This window comes from Chinchilla lanigera, unplaced genomic scaffold, assembly GCF_000276665.1.
Source record: "Chinchilla lanigera isolate Chin_1 unplaced genomic scaffold, ChiLan1.0 scaffold00078, whole genome shotgun sequence".
NCBI lineage: Eukaryota > Metazoa > Chordata > Mammalia > Rodentia > Chinchillidae > Chinchilla > Chinchilla lanigera.
The window spans coordinates 9,717,665-9,724,350 of record NW_004955479.1 but is presented as its reverse complement, the minus strand read 5'-3'; the positions used below and the strand labels follow the sequence as shown (position 1 = coordinate 9,724,350).

Here is a 6,686-nt window from a genome sequence, read left to right as displayed (position 1 = left end):
AAAAAAGAAAAAAGAAAAGAAAGAAAAAGAAACAAAAATGAAAATATTTCACTCTTTCAAAGCAAAATTGCTTTTTTCCCCATGGTTCTAGGCCTGGCTCATGCTAGGCAAGCACCTTACCACTGAGCTATATCTCCACCCCAAACTGCTATTTCATTGAAAATGCTCATCCCCAAAATGGGAATCTTCTTCACTGGGCATCAGTTATGCTTAATAGAAAAATATCCTATGTTGGTCCAGAAATGATATCCAGAGCACCAGCCAAGAGCCTTGCCTCACACAGTCTGAGCAACCATGAGGCCAGCTCCCCTCCCATTGTCAGCTGGGGCCAGGTGAGGCCCACCCTGAGGGTCTCTGAACTCCAAGGACCAGCAGGGGCTGTGGTGGGGGTGGGAGCATTTGAGCTCGCCTCCAGCCCTGGACTCAGCTTGTACAGCTTTAGGCAGACCCTGTGCCTCCCAGTCCCTGTCTGTACAAGGGAGGTGACATTACTGGGCTCCTGGCATCTGCATGAGGCTCTGGGCCTACACAGGGACTGTGAGGGGCTCTGCACCCTTCAGTCCCTGTCTTCCCTGGTCAGGGAGACTCTGAACCAAGAGCCAGCTCAGGCCAGGGACGCAGCAGGAGGAAGGCAGGTCTTGGGAGAAAACAGTGCTCTTCCAAGAAGGGTCCCACAGGCTCCTGTCCTGGCTGGTGGGTGGAAGAGCCAGCGAAGGAGAAGTGAACCAGTCTCACTTCCCCTGGTGGGGAGGCGGGCGTGGGGAACAGGGAGGCTTGGCCTCCACCACCCGGGAGCCTCTGCAGCCAGTGTCTGGGAGCTTCCCTCCTAGCGTGGGAGCTTCCGCACCCTGGCCAGGGCAGCAGCACAAACTGGGCGCCTTCAGAGGCCCCCTCCCCTACTTGAGAGAAGCCAGCCTGTGCAAATAGAGGCACCAAGGAGCAGAGGAAGCGTGCCACCAAAGGGAACCGAAAGAAACCCAATGTGAGTGACACGCAAGGAGGACAGAAGCCCAAGGGCGGCTGAAGAGAAAGACACTCCCTCCCGCACCCCCCACCCCGCCCGGCTCTGCAGGCAGATGGGGACGAGGGCTGCTCTTGCCGACTCCTGTCTAGGAAGCCCGTTTCCTCAGGCCCAAACTCCTCCTCATCCCCAGGCTGGTCTGTTTCTGGCACCTGAGTTTCTGAGAACTTGTTGACTGGACATCAGGCTCCCCCTCCAACAGGGCTGTGCCACTCAGGAGCTGTAGACTCCAGCCAAGCTCCACTCCCCTGAACCCCGTTCCCCTCCTGTAAAGGGAGAGTGGTAACGTCCCTGGCCCAGGAGGCTCGAGGTCTGAATTTCACAAATACTTGCACCTCGTGCTTTGCCAGGGTCAAGTGCTGAACAGACCTACCTTGCCCAAAACCCTCTGCCTTTCTTAAATTCCATTCTACAGAGTGAGACAGGCCAAAACCTTTTTCTTTCTCTTTTCTTCAGTAATGGGATTGAATCCAATCTCTTCCCTCTGAACTAAATCCCCAGACCTGTTTGTTTGTTTGGGAGTGGTGGTGGTTGTTTGCTTTGTTGTTTGAGACAGGGTCTAAGTTGCCCAGGCTGGCTAAAATGTGATCATCCTGCCTCAGCCTCCCAGAGTGCTGGGGTTACAGGATTGTGCACCACACTCAGCAACCAGAAATTCTCAAGTAACGCAGTTGGGTGGAGCCTTGTGGGGCATCATACCGGCTGTGGCTTTGCTTGAGACCAGAGTCCCCGGAGAGTTCAGAACAGAGGCTGGACAGCATCTGATGTGGATTTTACCACGACTACCCTGGCTCTTTGTAACCGCATCCCGTGGCTTCTGGTTGCTTTATGATGGATGCCCAGGGCACCAAGCTGAAGCTTCCTCTATGTTTCTTGCTGGCTGCCACCTCCCCAGACTTTTGTGGGGTGTGACCTGGAAGTCCCCCACTTGGTCAGCACTTCTTTGTGGTGGGACTAGGGATCTAGCCCAGGGCCTCCTGCAAGCTAGGCAAGTTCTATACCCCTGAGCTATAGCTGTGACACAGGTCTCCCGGGCTGCCCAACACACATCCCTGTCTCTCTTCCCAGGGCTTGAGGTCTAGCTCCTGGAGAGCTGGTATGGAGGTTCTAGCAGGCAGAGAGGCTACTCACATACCCTTGGCTGAGGAAGCAGACCTATATTGGGGGTGGTCGTCCTCTTCCACCAGCAGCAGCTGCAAGAGAGACGCACATGGGCATGGAGCGGTGAGGAAGGGGACCCTGCCTGGCCAGCCAGGTCAGCCGAATCAACCTGGTGATCAATGGGGTGACAGATGTTGCAGCCAGGTTGCCCCCACGTCCTGCTTGAGATCTGGGAAGGTGCCCAGACACCCTCCTCCACCCAGGCCCAGTTCCTTCCTCCCTTTGCCCCGTGAAGAACAACGCTACTTCCCTTTTCTTTTACTGCTTCCTTCCTCTCCCTGGTGCCCCGCTGCCTGCTCCAACCCCTCCCCTGGACTCGGTTCTGGCTTCACCCTTTCCTTCAGGCCCTGGACCCACAGGAACTCCCCACCTCCCTGGCCACCAACTCCAGTCCTTCTGTGCCAGCCCCCCACCCCTTCATTTAAAGACTTAGATCCCGGCTGTTCACTATTGCCTGGGCCTCTCCTGTCTCCCATAAATGCTGTGAAGATACCTCACCTTCCAGGCCAGTCCTCCAATCCCCCAACCTGCCCTACATGCCCCCCGGACACCAACCCCGACCCCCACTGTGTCTGATTCAAGCCTCCTGTGGTCTGCCAAGCTCAGCATCCCCTGCAGTGCTTTGCTGCCTGTTGCTCGCCTCCTCATGGAAGGGCTGGGTGTCCCCCTCGAAGGAGAGGCACCTGCTCAGGCAGGACAGAGTTTAGTGGGGCTTCCTCATTGCCCCCCGGCTATAGGGATGGCTGGCTTTGCAGTAGCAGGTCATCAGGGAATCCAGAAAGTCTGGCTCAGAGGCAGGCATGGTGCTGCATACTGTAATCCCAGCCTTAGGGAGGCCAAGGCGGGAGGATTATTGTGAGTTAGAGGCCAGGCTGGGCCACAAAACGAGACCCTTTCTCAAGACAAAAAGAAAAAAAAGTTGACTAAATGTGAGTGACACTGTATCATTTGGAGTCAGATGGATAACTAGATAATAGGGTGTGGTAGCACTATGAGACCTTGGCACTGTTAAACCCTTTTCATACACCTTTGCCCTTAATTGCCAGTTAGCCGCTAGGAAGTAGGCATTATTTTCAGCCCCATTTACAAAGAAGTAAGCTGAGAACCTTGCTGACCTCGTGCCCCTCCGTAAGGTCCTCAGCTTACTTCGTTGCCTTCTTAGTATTATCTTTAGTGTCCCCTGGCTGGTAGAGGCAGCACTCCAATCTCTGCCTTCCCCTTCCCCTGTTCTCTGGGTGCCTCTCTGTCCCAGTGTCCCCTCACACAAGAACACCAGTTGTGGTGGATCCAGGGTGGCCTAAGTACATGGGCAGTGGCCCTATTTCCAAGTAAGGTCACATGCTGAGGTGGTGGAGGTTCGAACTTTGACACATGAATTTGGGAGGTTGAGGACAAAATTGATCCCTAACAGCTAGGCGTGGTGACAAATAACTGTAATCCCAGCACTCAGGAGGCTGAGGCAGGAGGGTAGCCATTAGTCAAGGCCAGCCTGAGCTATATAGCAAGACTTTCTCAAAACAAAACAAAACAAAACAATCCAATTCAACCCCTAGCGGTATTTAACACTTAACCTGCACTGCACCAAGCACTGGTGTTGAATTTGTTCTCATGACAACTGTACTAAGCAGGCCCGAGCTTTATCTTCATCTTAAAACACAGACGTTCAGAAAAACGAGGTAATGCAGCACAGAGTAGAGAAGACAGCGGGAAACTCAGTAGCCCTGCTCCGAAGCGCGCAGCCCACGTTCTGCTGTTCTGGGCCGCAAGCGGCCGCGACAGGCCCCGCTTTGCCCTGCAGGAGGCGCTGCTACACTAGGGCCCTCCTCCCCGCTTCCCCGCGCCGGGGTGGTCTGCGGGGAAGGGTGCCCAGTGTGCCCAGAGAATGCTGGTGGCCCCTAAGAGAGCCAGGGGCTCCCCGGACGCTTAGGAAGAGGTCCCCCAGAAACAGAAGAGTGAGAACATTCTGGGCCGGGATGTGGGGTGGCCACAGAGGGACAGCACAGAGTGACAGCTATCCTGTGTCTTCCTACAACTTGGTCTTTGCCCACACTCATAAACAGTGCACTGCACAAGGTGGATTTGACGTATGTAAATTAAACAAAAATTAAAGATAACCTAAATGTCAAGTTTTAGAAAACGCTTAACTAATATACTGGCTTGGATTTGTTGTCTAATATACACAAGACTGACATACCTTTACAAACTTGGGTTTTTTTTGGTCTTTTTGAGACAGGGTTTCAGTATGTAGTTCAGGCTGGTTTGAACTCACTTTGCAGCCCAGGATGGCCTCAGATTTACATTGATCCTCTTGCCTCAGCCTCCCGAGTGCGGAGATTATACGCGTGTACCACCACACCTGGTTTATTTGTGGTTTTTTTGAGACAAGGTCTCATTATGTAGCTCAGGTTGCCGCTGAACTCACTATATAGTCTAGGTTGGCCTCAGATTTCCATCAATCCTCCTCCTTCAACCTCCTGAGTGCTGGGATTTCAGACATGCACCACCATACCTGGCTAATGAACTCTTTAGTAGAAAATCTAAAAATAAAACTTCTAAAACCGGCAGGGTAACACAAGCCTAAAACTCCAGCACTGAGAAGGCTGAGGCAGGAGTATCACTAGTTGAAGTTAGCCTGGGCTACATACTGAAACTCTGTTTAAAAAATTGTAAAAACCTCAAAAAACAAAAACTTCTAATTTTAAAAAGAAAATGGAAAGAAAACAACAACAACACGGGGCTGGGGATGTAGCTCAGAGGCACAGCACCTGCCCGGCAAGCGCCAGGCCCTGAGTTCAACTCCCGGTACAAAAACTAAAAAATAAACAGGTCCAAGAAGTGTCCTTCACAAAGGGAGCTGCCCCACCCCAGTGGGCTCCTCTGGGCTGGCCCCCAGCTGTCTTGCTGGTCCCTCTCTTGACTCTGTCCCTGAAGACTCCCAGGTTCCCGACTGCCCCTGGGACCCAGGCCAAACACCTACCCTCAGTGTGGGCTGAGAGGTGCCCAGGGCAGCGTCCCAGCAGGACACTGTGGGAGTGGACAGTGAACACTGTAGTGACGTAGTGACGGGGGCGTCTGCAGAGGTGTGAACAGGAGTGGGAAGGCCACCCAGGAAGTTGCAGGCACCCAGGACCCAGCATCAGTGGGGAGCCAGCTCCACCTTTCCAGGGGTCCCCTCCAGGACCTATGGCCACAGTGAGGTCAGGAGCCGGGAGGAAGTCTCTGCCTTCCTAACTCTTGTCAGTGCCTTCAAATCCACTGAGAATCTACACTCAGATGGGGCCCGGGTCACAGAGATCAAAGACATCAGCCACGCCGTGTGTGTGTGTGTGTGTGTGTGTGTGTGTGTGTGTGTGTGTGTTACTGGGGAATGAACCCCAGGCCTTTGCACTGAGCTACATATATACTCAGTGCTATTTTACCCTTAATTTTGAAACAGGGTTTCATAAGTTGCTCGGGCAGGTCTTGAATTTGTCGTCTCCTGCCTCAGCCTCTTAGAGTCCTGGGATTACAGGTGTGTGCCTGTAATCAGCCACTTCAGTGTACAGAGTAAGGCAGAAAAGCAAAGAGAGAATGGAACCGGAAGCGAGTGGCAAGTGGGGAGGAGCCAGAGTCACACGGGGAGCACACCCTGAGATCCAGGGTTCCCCCAGTGTTCCCCTAGCGTTAGCCAAGCACACTGTCCACCCTTTTCCATGCTGGGAATTCTTGAGTTAAGGAAAGGATGGATAAATGACAGAAGGACCCAGGAGGGGCTGCTTCCTACAGGCACTAAGAATCAGCGCCCGGGTTTCCGCAGGATTCCCACTCTTCCAGGCTTTTAGGAGCTGTTTCTCGAGTGCTCCCTCCCAGGCCCTATGCAGGATCCTGGGCAAGAGAAGAGGCCTGAGTTGGGGTCCGGGCAGGGGTCCGGGCAGGGGCAACGTGCCCCGAAGGCCCTGCGGGGCCTGCACAGGCCTGCAGGAAGAGTTCTCACCCTTCTTTCCTCTCCCTGAACAACGACCCAAGGAATGGGTCCCACAGCCGGGCCTGGTCTACCTGGGTCACTCAGGGACGTACACAATCAGCACTTTTCGCCCGGGTTAGCGTAGGGAGCATATCCCTAGGTTGGACGCCGAGTTGCTCCGCGCACGCCCCCTGGTGGGTAGAGTGAAATGTAACACGCGTCTCAAAGCCTGGGAGGCCTGACCAGTGGCAGCGGGAGGGAGCGGTATTTTCCCTCTGGCGCTGGCAGTTCGGGGAAGCACCAGGCGCAGTGCTTGGATACCTGCCACAGAGAATGCAATGTGTGTGCATTCTATGTTCCGCTTACGTCACCCAGACATGGGTCTGGTAGGCCTGTAAATCTCGCCTTCTATACAGGACTTATGTCCCAAGAGACTTTGGGGTTTGATAGAGGTTGATGGGTCCCTTGGCCTTGACTGTCCAAGGGTGTAGGATGAGCCTTGAAAACACGCTGAGTGAAAGAAGTCATATCATGGTGGGTCACCTACTATATGCTTTCTTT

General features: G+C 53.8%; 1 protein-coding gene across 1 annotated transcript in view; it reads left to right on the top strand.

The window, feature by feature from the left end:
* Window positions 1-6,686, top strand: part of Kcp (kielin/chordin-like protein) — a gene marked incomplete in the record, with an annotated part of 56,846 nt that overhangs the window by 2,925 nt on the left and 47,235 nt on the right.